General features: G+C 40.1%; 1 protein-coding gene across 3 annotated transcripts in view; it reads left to right on the plus strand.

The window, feature by feature from the left end:
• Positions 1 to 8,063: 8,063 nt before the first annotated feature.
• mRpL4 (mitochondrial ribosomal protein L4) overlaps positions 8,064 to 18,663 on the plus strand; it is a 261,863-nt gene continuing 251,263 nt past the window's right edge. For 2 of the 3 annotated variants that reach the window (XM_067153850.2, XM_067153851.2), the window contains exon 1: positions 8,064 to 8,127. The gene's annotated coding sequence lies outside the window, so the exon portion shown is untranslated. The remainder of the gene's footprint in view (positions 8,128 to 18,663) is intronic. The other variant, XM_067153852.2, reaches the window with a different exon arrangement.

The raw sequence follows: 18,663 nt of genomic DNA on the forward strand, positions 1-18,663 counted from the left end.
GAGGGTATCATAAAAAAAGTGTGGAGAGGGGGGGCACGAAGCGCTAACTATTCAGCCAAAGCGCCAGAGGAGGCAGATAACTTAACAACATCCGTGATTTATTAAGATTTTGGGAAAGAGAAGCTGTAATTAAGGAACAGGATTTTGGGTCCATTATTTTTGACTTTTTCTTCTTCTTCTGCTTCTTCTTCGGTGCGGCCGATCTTCCCGAATTTTACAGGGGAACTCACCTCACGCTGCTTTCTCGCTCTTGCTGTAATTTGAATTTTCTGTTTTACCTCTGAAGACAGAAATACATAATATATATAACACATACTGGGTTTGCGTGAGTGAACAACGATGTTCCTGACAAGGAAGAATTGTTCATAATTTTGTAAAGTCTCTTTCACAAATGTATGCATGAAGAATTACCATACACACGTATTACATTTGTGATAGTACATATATCACACCCCCGAATTATATGTAGAAGTGAGAGATATTATTGTCAGTATTCGATTTATTATTATTATTATTATTATTATTATTATTATTATTATTATTAGTAGTAGTAGTAGTAGTATTTAATTTGTATATTTTGTCATTAATCTTTGTAAGCTGGAAGGTATCCTATAGGTAGTATGAGTAATTTGTTTTGCACGAGTGGGAAAACATTGCTTTAATAACTCTGGTAATTTGGATGAGTCATGTGGCTACCCCAGTGTTTGTTGTGATGTACTTGTGTCGGAAAGTTCTATGAGTCATGTATATATTCCAGCCTGATGAGATGAGCTTGTTGTTGTATTAGGGAAGTTCGATGACTCATGTAATAAACCCCAGAGTTTGTTTATCTCTTGGGAGCAAGGGGAAATTCAGGACATGGTCTTGTTAAAAGGATCACTGATGATTGGCTGGCAAGGACCAATCCTGTCGTATTGTCTGAGAGGAAGGGGAATGCTGATGTCTATAAAGGTTGATCAAACGGCGGGAACCAGACAATCACTACGGAAGAGACCCACAACTGACACACTGTACGGGAAGGAAGTGGTGCTGATACACGGTTCTGGAGTGACACGGCTGCAATGGACTGGACTTCAAACGTTCGTGGAGCGTAGTCTTGTTATGTTCATGGAAAGTGGCTGATTGTGAAGTGCTTGCGCATTAAGTATTGTAGCACTTGTGGTGGCCTGGCATTATATGTTGGTGAAAGCTATCTCAGACTTTCCATAAATTATGTTCAGGATCGATAAGCGTGTGTTACTTAAATGTATGTATCTTTACAACAATTGTTAAAGTCTGTGAACACAGTATTACGAGGTACAGTATCTGTGTGATGTTAGAAGTGCTGAATATGATAACTGGCAAGTAGTATTGATACAGAGACAGTGAAGAGTATTTATTTACATATATGTACATTGTTCATCGGACTATCTACAAATGGTAGCTTAGTTCTCGCTTTCGTTTTCCCACGGTTTTCATTATTGTTGTTGTTGTAAATATAGAGTCTTCCAGCAATGTTTTGTGTGTGTAGTATATGTATAATTTTGTGTGTTGATGAGGTGCTCATGCACGGATTTTGTTAAGAATATAGTCAGCTATTTTAGAATCAGTGGAGTTATTGATGAACCTAGGTGCAGTTCCTACCTATTTAGTCGCTTTCAGGAGGTTAGGTAAGGCCTGCAGCAGATGTACCAGTACGCAGCATTATGTACACGCCCTGGGATATAAAGTTTATCATGCTCTATCAAAATTCGAGGGATCCATTCTGGTGAACTCTGGCGCCCATACTACGGACATTTCGGTTAATTATGTTTATTAATTTTATTACGTTTTTGAGTAATAATACTTATATATTTTTATTCATGATTTTATTTATCAGTATTCATCAAATAGTTACACATTAGTTGGACTGGTGCTCAAGCCTATGCCAATAATACACTGAAATAATTTTCTTACGCCGGACTGATTTGCTCAGACGGTTGATGCGATGTACATCTGATCCAAATTTGGCAGGTTCGATCCTGGCTTAGTCTGGTGGTATTTGAAGGTGCGTAAATACGTCAGCCTTGTGTAGGTAGATTTACTGGTATGTAAAAGAATTCCTGCGGGACTATATTCCGGCACCTCGGCATCTCCGAAAACCGTAAAAGTACTTAGTGGGACGTAAAGAAAATTATTATTATTATTATTATTATTATTATTATTATTATTATTATTATTATTATTATTATTATTATTATTATTATTATTATTATTTTCTTACAGTAAAAAAGGTGACTGGATTCAAAACTCATGGCCTTCAATTTTCAATTTCAGGACTACCGCGATAACCACTACTGTACGCTACAGGCCCACAAGTTTTCGATTGTGAAATTTAACAATGTGGACCCTCTAGTTTGAGTATACTGGAGTTCCATATTTGTTAATATTATTGGTTTCACGTCCCACTAACATTTCAGTAGAGTAACCCATTTGATTGATTTTCTTAATATAAGGGGCATAGAACGTAAGCCCCAGGGGCTCTGAACTTTGGAGCGTGGGTTGGCGACCACGGGGCCCTTAGCTGAGTCCTGGCATTGCTCCCACTTACTTGTGCCAGGCTCCTCACTTTCATCTATCCTATCTGACCTCCGTGGGTCTACTCTTGTTCTTTTCCGACCCCGACGCTATTAGGTTTGTGAGGGCTAGGGAGTCTTTAATTTTCACGCCCTTCGTGGCCTTTGCCTTCCTTTGGCCGATATCTTCATTTTTCGAAGTGTCGGACCCCTTCCATTTTTCCCTCTGATTAGTGTTATATAGAGGATGGTTGCCTAGTTGTACTTCCTCTCAAAACAATAATCACCACCACCACCACCATAGAACGTAACCTCAACACAGATGCGAGGTCATTACTTTATTTAATACTTGGGGTTCTTATCAGTTCCCATGCCCATTATCTTGCTGGACAATTTCCTCAGCGCATAATACTTATCTTGGAATATAACTGCAATGCAAGATTATTTAGTGTCAAACACTAATATATTATAAACAACACGGCAGTGCGCAAGAATCATAAGATGACAATATGTTATTGAAGAGTTGGTCACACCATGCCATGTAGGTAGCAGCACTATCAACTTTCTCGCTGAAAACAGCAAGCTGTCCGGTATTGCCATATTAAAGTATTTGGCAAAGCTGACTTTGCAATGCTTAAAAATGGCAAAGAAGAGTTAAACGCAATATGGGAGGAGATTAGAAACCGGAAAATTATAATAAAGCAGACTGTCGCGGAGGAAATAAGACAAGCTCTATCACAGTCAGAGGGAGAATTAATGACAAAAGATACAAGGCTTTCCATCCCCGCGCAAAGTAATGAGAAAGCTCGAGATACAGAAGGAAAGAAAAGAATGGCGCCTGACCCGCCCAGAAAACCAAAAACAGCCCAATCAACCAGTACAGTTGTGTCGTTATCCGAAGAGACGATAAAACAGCAAAGAGATTCCCAAGAAATCAGGGATGCCATACCTGATACCTCGAGAGTAGTCAACGGCGTGTCGGAAGAAAATGAGGAAGAAACCTGGGCGGAAGCCGTTCAGCGTAAACGTTCTCGCAGGCCGAGTGCCGGCGTCAGGGGTTCAAAACAAACTGTCGATAGCAGCCTTAAGGCCGCCCCGAGGACCGCCTGGTTATATGTCGGTAGTGTCCATCAAACGAACGAAACAGACGATCTAATAAAATACTTGAAAGATAACGGAATTATTGGAGACATCTTGTGCGAACAACTCCCTACCAAGGGAATAAAAAAGGCGTTTAAGGTAGGAATAGATTTTGACCACCTTCACACGATGAAATGCCCAGAGTTTTGGCCTCAAGATGTCTGTGTAAGGCGGTATGCCTTTCGTCCCCAACAACAAACAGGAAACTCCTTTCTACCCAGTGTTCGAAAGTGAACAAGGTCCGATTGTAAAGAAAGACTAGATCTCTCAGGAAATTAAAATGCTATCTTGGAACGTAGAAGGACTCTTGAGTATAGCAACAACAGTTCAGAATATGTTACAGACTTACGATATCGCAATTTTAGTTGAAACTTTCTTAACTTCGGAGTGGAACATCAATAGTCATTATTCAATTCATGTCTTGGCGGATAAAGGCCCAACTGGCGGACCAAAAGGGGGAATCGCCTGCTATTTCAAAGAGGATCTCGCACCATTCGCTATACAACATAAGTCAAAGAACACGTTAATAATACGAACAAGGCAGTGCGTACTTATATGTGTTTATTTTCAACCAGAGTTTACATCCACAGATATTTTAGAAGAAATAGGTAACTGCTTGAATATGGTAACTAAGGACGATCCCATCATCCTAGCGGGTGATCTCAATTGTCGTGTAGATACAGAATTACAGAAGTTGAAAGAAGTTTTGAGCTATCTAGAAGAAGAAGGGCTAATACTAATCAACAAGAAGGAACAGCCAACATATATTTGCTATAATGGCATGAGTACAATTGATCTTGTCTTCATAAATTCTAGTATAACCACCAAATGTCAAAGTGTTTTCATGGAAGCTGAAAGAAGCATCTGCCCGTGAAAGCAACGCTGCTAATAAACGGTATGAGTCACAGTAAGAAGTTACAGTCTTTAAAGTTGAGAAGAACATTGGACTTAACAGTACTAGAGGATTCAGACAACAAAGCAATAATCGATAGACTAAACAAAGAGACTCTGAATCAGGCTGCTTTAAAACTGGTGGAAATTCTAAAGAAGGCAATATCTCCTACAGTAATTAACAATAGTGGTGGTGGTGGTGATTATTGTTTTAAGAGGAAGTACAACTAGGCAACCATCCTCGACATAACACTAATCAGAGGGAAAAGTGGAAGGGATCCGACACTTCGAAAAATGAAGATATCGGTCAAAGAAAGACAAGGGCCACGAAGGGCATGAAAATGAAAGACTCCCTAGCCCTCGCAAACCTAATAGCGTCGGGGTCGGAAAAGAACAAGAGTTGACCAAGGGAGGTCAGATAGGATAGACGAAATTGAGGAGCCTGACACAAGTAAGTGGAAGCAATGCCAGGACTCAGCTGAGGGCCCCGTGGTCGCCAACCCACTCTCCAAAGTTCAGAGCCCATGAGGCCCCTTTTAGTCGCCTCTTACGACAGGCAGGGCATACCGTGGGTGTTATTCTACCGCCCCCACCCACAGGGGGATAATTAACAATAGAAAAGCAAAACCATGGTTTACAGATCCATGCTACAAAGCAAGAAAAAGAGCTTTGTCAGACCAGCACGCAGCAAAATTGCAGCGCACGAAAGAACGGCTGGAGTACTACGCCAATTTAAGAAGAGAATATAAAGCCATAGCTAAACAAGCCCGTCAGACGTTTTTGGAAAAGGAAGAAAAACGTTTAATTGAAGAGGCTACTCAGGACCCTTATAAAGCTTTGAGTCCTAAACAGCCAAAGTTTTCTCGTAATATACCAATGGATGTTTGGGAAGCGCACCTTCGTGCAATTCTTCAGGAGAGGTACACGCGGCCAATCAGTTGTCATATCGACCCAACAGTTATCCCGAATGGCTCAGAGAGATTTATACCGACCTCGATAGCTGCAGTCGCTTAAGTGCGGCCGGTATCCAGTATTCGGGAGATAGTAGGTTCGAACCCCATTGTCGGCAGCCCTGAAAATGGTTTTCCGTGGTTTCCCATTTCCACACCAGGCAAATGCTGGAGCTGTACCTTAATTAAGGCCACGGCCGCTTCCCCCCACTCCTAGTCCTTCCCTGTCTCATCGTCGCCATAAGACCTATCTGTGTCGGTGCGACGTAAAGCAACTAGCAAAAAAAAAAAGAGAGATTTACGCTTAAAGGAATAGAAGAAACTGTTAAAAGCTTAACAAATGGGAAAGCATGTGGTCCAGATAATATTTATAATGAACATTTGAAAGGGATATTCCCAGTGTTGAAAGAATCCATCTGCCAGTTATTGAATGAATGTTTACAACAGGGTAGGATACCAGACAGCTGGGTTAAGTCCACAATAAAAATGATGTATAAGGGCAAAGGTGATACAGCAGACCCTAATTCGTACAGAGGAATTTCTCTGGAATGCACACTTTTAAAGACACTGACTCAGTTAGTATGTAAGCGCCTCACAATATTAATAGACGACAAGCTCCCAGATTCCCAGTTCGGCTTCAGAAGAAGAAGATCAACCATTCAAGCAATCGATTGTCTACAACAGTATATTAATGAACCTCTCGCAATTCCAAAGGGAAAACTTCATGCAATCTTTATTGATTATTCCAAGGCTTTTGATAAGATCAATAGAGTTATCGTATTAGAGAAGTTGTGTAACATCATCGGGCCTAGTTGGTATCTACTTCCAATCATCAAGAATCTCCTTACAGATAACTGGGTAGAGATTAGTGATGGCATCACCAAGTCATATCCGATACTTCAAACCATCGGCTTCCTTCAAGGCAACCCCCTCCGCCCATTTCTTTTCATTGCCGCCACAGCCGACATTGTACAAAGAGTAGATTCAGAAAATGTCAATATTCTCATGTATGCAGATGACATGGTTCTGACGTCAACTTCTCAGTTGGATTTGCAGACTTCTGTTAATAAAGTTACGAAATGGGCAGACGAGAACCAGCTGAGGTTAAATGAAAATAAGACTGTCTCTCTGACCTTCAGAAAAGGAGGAAAACGGGGGACATTCTTAATCAATGACCAGCAACTAAAGTCAGTCACAAATTTTATGTACCGTACCTAGGAGTCACTTTTCAAACACCGGGGAACGTGTTCTCTTTATATGTAAAATACCGACTAAATGCTGCCATAAAATCCATTAACGACATCAGATCTTTAAACCATCTCTCACTTTCATGTGCCATCTTGTTATTTCATCTTAAGGTTAGTCCTGTAGTCACCTATGGATTAGAAAATATATGGATATATCTTGGAAAGAGGCAGCTACATAGTATAGAGAAGGTGAAAGCATTCTTTGCCTGTCAAAGTACACTCCATCACGCCTCGTATACCAACTGTCGAGGGAAGTATTCTTTGTGAAAGAGCTGCGTTTGAAACTACTGCTCCCGGCCACCCCAGCGTATAAGGAACACCTACAAGAGCTTCAATAAATAAGAGACAGCATATGGTGGGACTTTTACCAGTGTGACGCGATGATCAACGGCAACTGGACTCAGGGAGGCTATGAGTTTAGACACGTTGTGACCAGACTCTCAGTCCATGGCTTCCACCAACGCCTGTGTATTCTAGCGAGCTTTCATGAGCCAAGTCCGGACTGCAGGTGCAAAAGATGCGGCGAACTTTGTGAACGCTATCACGTACTTAAGTGTAAACTGAGAATAGAATCCTTAACAAAATTCTGTACGGACGACTGCTTATAAGAATTTTGTCCATGCACATTTGTGCGCAATAAAACATTTATTTATAGAAGGGAAGAAAAGGAAAAGGAAATCGACCCCGACTTCTATACCTCAGATGCCGTGTTGGTGAGAAACTGGACCAAAGAAAAACAAGATCAAAGACATATCATAACACGACTTTCCATTCATGGTTTTCACCACAGGATATGCACAGTGAAGTCTTTTCATAATCCAGATGTTAACTGTATATGCGTTTTATGTGGCAAACAGTGTGACAGATATCACATCAAGACTTGCAACAAGAGAACCATGTCGATAAGTGAATATTGTAAACCCTAATGCCCATTCGGGTGCCCTTTCTAATAATAATTAGACTGTGGAAAAACTAAGACCAAGAAATTCACCAATCACATGCAAGACGTTCGACAACAGCTGCAGTTAAACCAACCTGACGCTTTTGGGTCCTTTCTTTTAGTCTGATTTCAGCGACATCCTCTAAGGAACCAAGGATTAAGGAAATATATCTTCCGAAATTGTTTGCAAAATTAAATATTTAGACGTTAAGGAATTGTACCATAAGCCTTCAAGTATCACATTTGGTTCCATTAATATAACTGTTAGAAAAACGCACCACAAATATCATATGTTACTAGCAGTGAATGAGATATTCTTTGGACAGAGATAATTCAGTACCCATCATTCTCTTCAGATTCACAATGATGGGTTAAGCACGAGTGGAGAATCTTGAGAAATTGTCTTGTTTGAAAACATGGCATCTGTTCTGACCACTGAACTGTAGGTAATACTGGAACGCTGACTGTATGGGAGCGAAGTGCGGCTTCCGGGGCGACTAGCTGTACGGCATGGAGGCATGATTGACATATACGTACATGCGATGAGACATAGGTATCTTGGCGAATTTTAAACATTTAGGCGGAATGTCTCTTGCAGATTTCACCTGATTAACGGTGAAATATATATTTCAGAGGATTAATAGCAATCTGAAACTGAATATGGCTAGGAATATTGGATAAAATGAAAATATTTCTAGGCCTGATTATTCTCAAACATTTTTTCTTCAAGAGATCACAAGACAGTAAATGCGTATAACTACACTAAAAACAAGTACCAAACCCCTGGCGCTACAGCCTCGAAGGGTCAGGGCCTACGAAGCGACTGCTGCTCAGCCCTAAGGCCTGCAGATTAGGAGGTGTCGTGGGGTCAGCACGACGAATCCTCTCGGCCGTTATTCTTGGCTCTCGAGACCGATACCTACACTAGAAAGGCAATAAAATAGACGCCATACAAAAGAAACATATGCATAAAAAATTATAGCTTAGTGAGTTTAGACGGGAAATATCTGCGAATGATGGTCAATTGAAAATACATTGTAATCAGGTTTTGAACCATATTTATTATCAGGACAAAGGCAGCATGCGTATGCATGTATACATATTAATACATACACATACAACTTCGCATTGGAATATACACTTAATAAACAAAATATATACACGTTACAAAATAATTGATCTGCAATTAGGGCGCCAACCCAGGTGGCAGATTCCCTATCAGTTGTTTCCTTAGTCTTTTGTGAAATGATTTCACAAAAGTTGAAAATGTATCGAACATCTCCCATTTTGTAGTATTTCCTTCTCACAGCTATAACTCACTTTTTTTAATATTTCCGGACGTTTCCACGGAAATCTGCAATTGAAATTATAAATTATGTAACAATATCATTCTGACTATAACCTATAAAACGTAACGTACGACATTTAATATGCCAAAATATCATGTGAGATATCTCCATAGACATAGAATACCTAATGACAAGAGCCAAACCGGAAGAAAATAGTAATTATCGTTTTAAAATACCATATATATAGCTTTGCAGTGAGATAATGCTGAGATTGCTTACCTGTGGAAATGAAGCTTTTGTGAGGTCACAACTGGTTTCTTCGGCTACCTGTTAGCTCAACCGTATGCTATACGAAAAATAGGCATCTTGATTGTATCACAAATTTGACGTACGGTCAGATATTAACAAAAGAGTCCATCAAACACAATACATCAGCTAACTTCCAGGCTCTGTATCTAGTCAACTTTGCCGTACACGAGGGGGCGTGACTAGCCAAGGAACAGAAAGCAGTTTTCTGCCAGTGTCGTGCGAGCATTCAACTGAAGCAGATCGTTGATAGTGTTCGCTGTTCTTGACTGGTGCTGAACTGTTCGGAGTGTGTGACGCGACTACGTCCTGTCACTGGCTACCTGTAGATAAGTAATAGAGTGCATAGTTTTAAGGGATGTCTCTAGATAGTGGAGGTGGTGGTTTGGGTAGACCTCCAGATTCGATTCCGGTATCGAAAGAAAACCTAATCCTGGAACAAGTTTCTTTAGAAGGGATGATTGTGGATAAAGATCTACCTAATCAAGACGTTATGGATAGAGGCAGAGTTACAACTCCTAACACTAATAATAATACAGTGTCTCACAATGATAAACCCAACACTTATTCAGACATGCACATAGGGCCGTATATTGTCTATGTCGAATCGGATGATCCTGACAAAAAAATAGGATACCTACACCCTATGGCTTTAGGCAGACTTTTTTATGAACGGCAGATTCCCAACATCAAAGCCATTCATAAAAAGGGCCGAAATCGAATTCAAATTACTTTTAGCACTCGAAAGGATGCCAATAATTTTCTTTCCAACCCTATTCTTGAAGAGAAACGCTTGAAGGCATTTGTACCTTCCTCCAATATCCACAGAGTTGGTCTGGTGCGGGGGGTAGATACAACTATATCCGAGACTGAACTATTACAGTACATTGATTCACCATACCCAGTGATCAAGGTTCAAAGAATGAATCGCAGATCGTCCAAAGAGGGTAAGACCGAATACATACCTACCGGTACGGTAAAGGTCATCTTTCAATCTCAACAACTACCAAAGACCGTTTCTATCTTTAATGTCATTCTGGAAGTCCAAGCGTTCATTTTTGCACCTCTCATTTGTCGTAAATGCCAAAGATATGGCCATCCATCGACAAATTGCAGAGCTAGGGAACCTCGCTGCGGGAAATGTGCATTATCTCATAACACCCAGGAGTGTACACAGACATTGGTGAAATGCATCCATTGTGACGGAAATCATCCGGCAGGGGATGAAAGGTGTACCGAACATCAGAGACAGAAGGAAATTAAACGGATCATGAGTGTTGAGAATAAGTCCTTCTTGGAGGTAAAAAATTATTTTGCTCCTTTGGAACAGGATTTTAATCCTTTAACATTACCGCAACATTTCCCCTCGTTGGTACCTTCTTCTAGTACATCTGAACCATTAACCCCACGTAAAAGGAAGTTTTCTGCTATTGTAACTAGCCCACCCCGAAAACCATGTAGACCAGGTTTCGATAGAAGTAACTACATGAATTTGTTAAGGGACCCTCCACGGGAACAACAATCTATTCCGGCAATCAGATCTCAGTTACTTTCTAACTCTGGGAATGTACCCCAAATTCATAGTTCTACTAGTACAGACCAAGTCCGTTCTGGGAACGGTGTTCCTGAGGCTTCTGTCTCTAAGAAGGGTGAATCTTCTAACGTACGCATTCAGTCTGAGGGGAAATTTCAAGAATTATCGAAAAAATTTGACTTCATTATGAATCAAATGGGACAAGATGTTCAGTGGCGTCATTTACTTAAAGTTTTACACGATGAAGTTATTACTCTATTAACACATCACAAAAAATGAGAATTTTGCAGTGGAACTGTCGGAGTATTCTAAACAAGAAACACGAGTTAATTCAAATTATACAAGTTTTTGATCCACAAATCGTTATCCTTTGTGAAACATGGCTCAAACGAAACTATCACTTCCGAGTCACTGGTTTCAATGCCATACGTTTAGATGGTTATGTTGCGAATGGTGTGTGTATCCTTATTAAAAATAGTATCGATTTCCAAGTCAGAGAGATCAAACATGAAATTCCCAATGTTCAAACAATCGCAATTACTATCAATAATTTAACCGTCGTTTCCTTATATTGCCCTCCTAAAATTAGACCGACATATGACCAATGGAAGAATTTCTTCGCACAATTCCACACGTCCACTATTATTGGGGGCGATTACAATGCCCATAATCCAATTTGGGGAAGTGTTTCTTGCTGCAAAAAAAGGCCGGGATATCGAGAACATCATAAATAAATCCCCTCTTACAATTTTGAATGATGGATCACCTACACGGATCACTGCGCCTAATACTAATCCCAGTGCTGTCGATCTGACTATTGCAACTATTGATTTGGCTCATAAGCTTTTGTGGCAAACAGGGAATGATACCCACCAAAGTGATCATTTTCCTATTTTTATTACTATCACATCGACCGAGCTCCGAAAGCCAAATAAATTTCCGAAGAGTGTACGACAAATGAAACATATGGATACTTCCTTATTTCAAAGGTATATTCAGGATAACTTGTCCATTGTCGATAACGCAGGAAATAATGATCAATACCAGACATTACTAAATATTATCACGCTGTATTTAGACACGTACCATCCACCTGAAATTAAATACCCGTCTCAATATTCCCCACACGTTCGTTGGTGGGATGAAGAATGTTCGGCATGTGTACAGCGTCGAAAAAATGCTTTAAGGAAATTCCGGCATGACGGGACAATGGCGTCTTATCTTCAATACAAGAAAATAGCCGCCCAGATCCAAAAATTATGCAATGAGAAACGACGATTGGCTTGGAAAATGTTCACAGCTTCATTAAATAGGCAAACTCCTCTTCAAGACGTCTGGGCTGCAATTCGAAATTTATGCAACTCCAACCGCAATAATCCACCCCATAACGACTGGGATAGTACGACTCTCCTTCAATTTTATCAAACTCTAACTCCTGATTATGTCGTACCTCAGCTCCAATATCCGATAACTGGTATTACGCATAAATTTCAAACCTTGCTGCGACCAATAATCCCATCGGAATTCGATGTTGCTTTATATCATACGAAAACCACTTCCCCAGGAATGGATTATATATCCTATCATATGCTTAAAAGTTTACCGCCACAAGCTAAGAATATCCTCCTTCACAAATTTGACTATATCTTGGAATTTGGTACTATACCTATGAAGTGGAACTATTTCGTATTAGTACCTATCAAGAAACCTGGTAAACCGAAATATGATCCAACTAGTTACAGAGGAATTTGTCTAAGTTCTTGTATTCGGAAACTGTTTCAAAAGATCTTACTCAACAGAATAATGTGGGCTCTAGAATATTATGACTTACTACCGAAGTACCAGTTTGCATTCCTCAAAGACCGCAGCACGACAGATGCTTTGAATATCTTATTAGTCGATATATTGTTAGCAAAATCCAGAAAACAGCACGTTATGGCTGCCTTTTTAGATATTAAAGGTGCTTATGACAATGTTCATATTCCCATCCTACTCCAGAAACTAAGTACTATGGATTTTCCTTCCACGTTGCTTAATATCTTAGGACAATTATATACGTATCGACGTGTAAGTCTCCCTCAAATCGCTCATCAAAGCAATTGCCGCTCTGTATCCGTTGGGCTTCCACAAGGGGACATTTTAAGTCCGATTATGCATATGTTGTATACTGCGGATCTTGAAAAGGAAATTGTAAAAACGGCTCGGATACTGCAATATGCCGATGATATAGTAATCTACTGCACTCAAAATACCATAGAAGAATGTCGTCTTACTCTAGAGAAGACTTTAGAATTCCTGCAGACGTGGATGATACAAAATGGTTTAGAGATAGCACCGGCAAAAAGTTCAATTCTCATATTTACCCACAAACGTATATATGATAAGTCTCCCATTAGATGCGGTGAACAGGAAATCTCCGTCAAAGAAACCGTTAAGTATCTAGGGGTAACGATTGATAATAAACTATCGTGGAAAAATCATATTGCAGAGATCTGTCGCAAAACGGAACAAAAGCTCCATGTATTAAGATCCTTAACGAACAGAACCTGGGGAGCTGACCCAGCTACCCTTTTAACTGTATATAAAAACATTATCAGGTCTGTTTTTGACTATGGTAGTCAGTTTATAGATATGGCTTCGTTGGATCAAAAACAGCGATTAGACAAAGTACAGTACAAAGCTGCTCGACTGATTACAGGTTCAATGAATTCGACTCCTACAAATGCTTTACTAGCTGAAATTACCGAACCACCGTTACATTTACGACGCAAACATGTAGCTACTAAATATATTCTCAAGAAAATGGCCCGATATAATCATCCGATTCTTCCCAAGCTGCAGTTATTATCTGAATATTTTGGAAATGGACCTGTAGTACAACACAAATATCCGGCACTCCTGTGGGCTTATGTTCAGTTTATATATCTACGACCTCACGTTGTTCAAACAAGAACGCACCCTAAGTACTCTATCATGTTTCCTGCGACTATACAGTTACCTACTATCATCCGTACAAAATTCGATGATTCCAGTATCTCCGAGAATTTAAACAGACTGATAGCAACTAAGTCATTCAAAATTATTATAGATCAATATAATCAATACATTCCATTTTATACTGATGGATCAAAACATCAAGACACATCCGACGTAGGAGCTGCTTTTTATTCCCCTATGCTGCAATTATCTAAACAATTCATCTTACCCCAATACGCATCCATCTACACAGCTGAAATATTTGCAGTTCGTCAAGTGTTAATATATATTAAACATTCTACGATCCAAAAGGCCCTCATCTGTACAGATTCTCTCAGTGTTCTTCAAGCATTAGAAAATCCTACAAAGGCGGACAATTGGTATATAGAAAATCTACGACAACTATTGTATGATCTAACTATACTCAATCGTTCCGTATTATTTACATGGGTGCCAGGACATTCTGGCATAACAGGCAATGTCATGGCCGATAAACTGGCCAATGAGGCAGCTGATGGACAAGGACTACGCTACCATATTGCACTCCCACACAATGATGTATGGAAAATTTGTCAGAAATTTCTCCGAGAAAAGTGGAACGAACATTGGCGTCAATCTGCACAATTTAAAGGTACACATTTCTACAATATTCAAAATAACATTGCTATTAAACCATGGTTCGCAAAAGGCAAGTACACTCGACGTCATATCACTACTCTAGTCAGACTTCGCTTGAATCATGCCTGTACACCGGAACATCTGTATCGTTTAAAGATTAAGGAAAACAACTTGTGTAATTGTGGTCACTATGTCGGCACTATAAATCATATTTTGTTTCAATGTGAGAAATATCCCCGACAGCAACAACATCTCATTTCCACTTTACTATCACTCGGATTTCAACTTCCTCTCACTATTTCTTGTTTAGTATACCATCCGACAGTTCGCTTAGCTGAGTTACTGACTAACTTTTTTCACGCATGTAATATCCTAATTTAATCTGTACGATCCTGCCTCCCTTATTTGTGATCTGGTCATGTATGTCTATAGTAGTAAATCGCCGTGATAGATCACACTGGCGTGAAGATGTAGAACCCTGTGTCCCCGTGCTAAATCCCTGCAACCTAACACATGTCAACTTGTTCTGTTGTACATATCTGTAGTATTAGACGCCTCGACTATTCCTCATGTCTCTTTCCTACACAACCTCTCCCAATACACTAGTGTGACTTGTGTCTCGGGAACGCAGAATGAGGAGCCATTCGGAACATCTCGCAACACTTCGGCTCTCTTCGGTTACACGAACTATAGCTGGGAGCGGCTCTTTTAGGTTCATGAACTAGGCTGGACTGGCTACATGTGTCTCGGGAACTTCTGCTCGGGAACCCAGGATGAGGAGCCACAATCCTCTTTGTGAGGAGCCATTCGGAACATCTCGGCTCTGTTCGGTTCCACTCGAGATGTGGCGCTTGCAGGCTGCTTAGCGCGGCACGTTTTTAAGTATGAGATTCTAATCCCGTATAATTATTTCTTTTGGCTCAGATATTGGCTGTTAGTGTTTGTTCCACCACTTTCCTCTTAATAATATTCAGACAACGCACTGCACTTCCAACCACCGCAGAAACATGCAATTGTGATTGCTAGGCCTATCTTTTGGTGTTAAAAGGTTATTTTAGCTGCCTAAAAGACCCAAGTAGGTTCTAAAATACCTTTAGGCAGCTTCAATTGTACGTATTTTAATATGTATCAATTAAACAACTTTACTCACCTCTTTGCTGCAAACGTCACGGGAGCAACTCCTGTAACCACTTTTAATTAAAGACGAGTTGGAACTTGACACTCTCGGCATAATTCACGCACTGAACAAACGGGAATACCGAAATGTTTTCACAGAATGAAATGCAGTTCTTTTCTCCAGCAGATCAATGGCTACTGCCTCCTGCCTCTTGACAAACTATGGGAGTGATGGAGGTTTTAAGGCATTTTGGGGTGTGTGATTTACAGCTTCCCGATTGTAATTTTGTTTAAGATACCGAAAACGAGTCAGCAAATATTTTATTTTCTCGGAATATACTGAAATGCATTTTTAACCGATTTAGGGATAAAAATACGACTTATAGATATAGCAAGTATGAAGAATGAGATTTCCACCTAATGAATACTTTATTAAACATTTTGTAATAAAGTATTGATTAGGTGGAAATCTCATTCTTCATACATTTATTCTTAATTCATCAATACGGACAATGAAGCTGATAGATTATAGTTATAGATATAGGTTTTAACGCCAGTTTGGACATTTTTAGGCACTATAGGACCACAGTTTCTAACCTTACAAATACATGAAATACTTCATTTTAACTCATTCCTTCAAGAACAAAATAGGTCTTTCCCTAAAATCCGAGGGCTGGTGATTACATCCCTCCATATAGAGTTGGCGTCAAGAAGGGCACTCAGTCGTAAATTAGGGCCAAATCCATGTGCGAGCCAGGTCGCACCCCCTACTCCACATATATGAGAAAAGCAGTAGGATGAGAAGAAGAATAATTTGGTTTGTTTTATGTTATTTTAATTTTTTCATCAAAAAATATATTAGTATGGGTTTAGCTGTTACGAATACATTCTTCAAGCATAAGGCTATTCACCGCTACACATGGGAGGCTAGGGGTACCAAATCCATAATAGACTATATCTTAACAGACTTTGAATTCAGGAAATCTGTTAGGAATGTAAGAGTTTTTCGCGGATTTTTCGATGATACAGACCACTATCTGATCTGTAGTGAACTAAGTATCTCTAGGCCTAGGGTAGAGAAAGTGAAATCTGTCTGCAAACAAATAAGGGTAGAAAATCTCCAGGACGAGGAAATTAGACAGAAGTACATGGATATGATTAGTGAGAAGTTTCGAACAGTAGACAGTAAGCAGGTTCAGGATATAGAAAGTGAATGGGTGGCATACAGGGATGCTGTAATAGAAACAGCAAGGGAATGCCTAGGAACAACTGTGTATAAAGATGGGAAAAGGCGAACATCTTGGTGGAATGATGAAGTGAGAGCAGCCTGTACACGTAAAAAGAAGGCTTATCAGAAATGGCTCCAAACAACGGCCGAGGCAGACAGGGAATTGTACGTAGATGAAAGAAACAGAACGAAACAAATAGTTGATGAATCCAAAAAGAAGTCATGGGAAGATTTTGGTAATAACCTGGAAAGGCTAGGTCAAGCAGCAGGGAAACCTTTCTGGACAGTAATAAAGAATCTTAGGAAGGGAGGGAAAAAGGAAATGAACAGTGTTTTGAGTAATTCAGGTGAACTCATAATAGATCCCAGGGAATCACTGGAGAGGTGGAGGGAATATTTTGAACATCTTCTCAATGTAAAAGGAAATCATCATGGTGGTGATGAATACAGCCAAGCTCATGGGGAGGAGGAAAATGATGTTGGTGAAATTATGCTTGAGGAAGTGGAAAGGATAGTAAATAAACTCTATTGTCATAACGCAGCAGGAATAAATGAAATTAGACCTGAAATGGTGAAGTACAGTGGGAAGGCAGGGATGAAATGGCTTCATAGAGTAGTAAAATTAGCGTGGAGTGTTGGTAAGGTACCTTCCGATTGGACAAAAGCAGTAATTGCACCTATCTATAAGCAAGGGAACAGGAAGGATTGCAACAACTATCGAGGTATCTCATTGATTAGTATACCAGGCAAGGTATTCACTGGCATCCTGGAAGGGAGGGTGCGATCAGTCGTTGAGAGGAAGTTGGATGAAAACCAGTGTGGTTTCAGACCACAGAGAGGCTGTCAGGATCCGATTTTCAGTATGTGCCAGGTAATTGAAACATGCTATGAGAGGAATAGACAGTTGTGTTTATGTTTCGTAGATCTAAAGAAAGCATATGACAGGGTACCAAGGGAAAAGATGTTCGCCATACTGGGGGACTATGGAATTAAAGGTAGATTATTAAAATCAATCAAAGGCATTTATGTTGACAATTGGGCTTCAGTGAGAATTGATGGTAGAATGAGTTCTTGGTTCAGGGTACTTACAGGGGTTAGACAAAGCTGTAATCTTTCACCTTTGCTGTTTACATGGATTACATGGTTTACATGGATTATCTGCTGAAAGGTATAAAATGGCAGGGAGGGATTCAGTTAGGTGGAAATGTAGTAAGCAGTCTGGCCTATGCTGACGACTTGGTCTTAATGGCAGACTGTGCCGAAAGCCTGCAGTCTAATATCTTGGAACTTGAAAAAAGGTGCAATGAGTATGGTATGAAATTAGCCTCTCGAAGACTAAATTGATGTCAGTAGGTAAGAAATTCAACAGAATCAAATGTCAGATTGGTGATACAAAGCTAGGACAGGTCGATAATTTCAAGTATTTAGGTTGTGTGTTCTCCCAGGATGGTAATATAGTAAGTGGGATTGAATCAAGGTGTAGTAAAGCTAATGCAGTGAGCTCGCAGTTGTGATCAGCAGTATTCTGTAAGAAGGAAGTCAGCTCCCAGACGAAACTATCTTTACATCGGTCTGTTTTCAGACCAACTTTGCTTTACGGGAGCGAAAGCTGGGTGGACTCAGGATATCTTATTTATAAGTTAGAAGTAACAGATATGAAAGTAGCGAGAATGATTGCTGGTACAAACAGGTGGGAACAATGGCAGGAGGGTACTCGGAATGAGATAAAGGCTAATTTTGGAATGAACTCGATGGATGAAGCTGTACGCATAAACCGGCTTCGGTGGTGGGGTCATGTGAGGCGAAAGGAGGAGGATAGGTTACCTAGGAGAATAATGGACTCTGTTATGGAGGATAAGAGAAGTAGAGAGAGGCCAAGACGACGATTGTTAGA

The sequence above is a fragment of the Anabrus simplex genome, chromosome 9, assembly GCF_040414725.1.
Source record: "Anabrus simplex isolate iqAnaSimp1 chromosome 9, ASM4041472v1, whole genome shotgun sequence".
In the NCBI taxonomy this organism is placed as follows: Eukaryota; Metazoa; Arthropoda; class Insecta; order Orthoptera; family Tettigoniidae; genus Anabrus; species Anabrus simplex.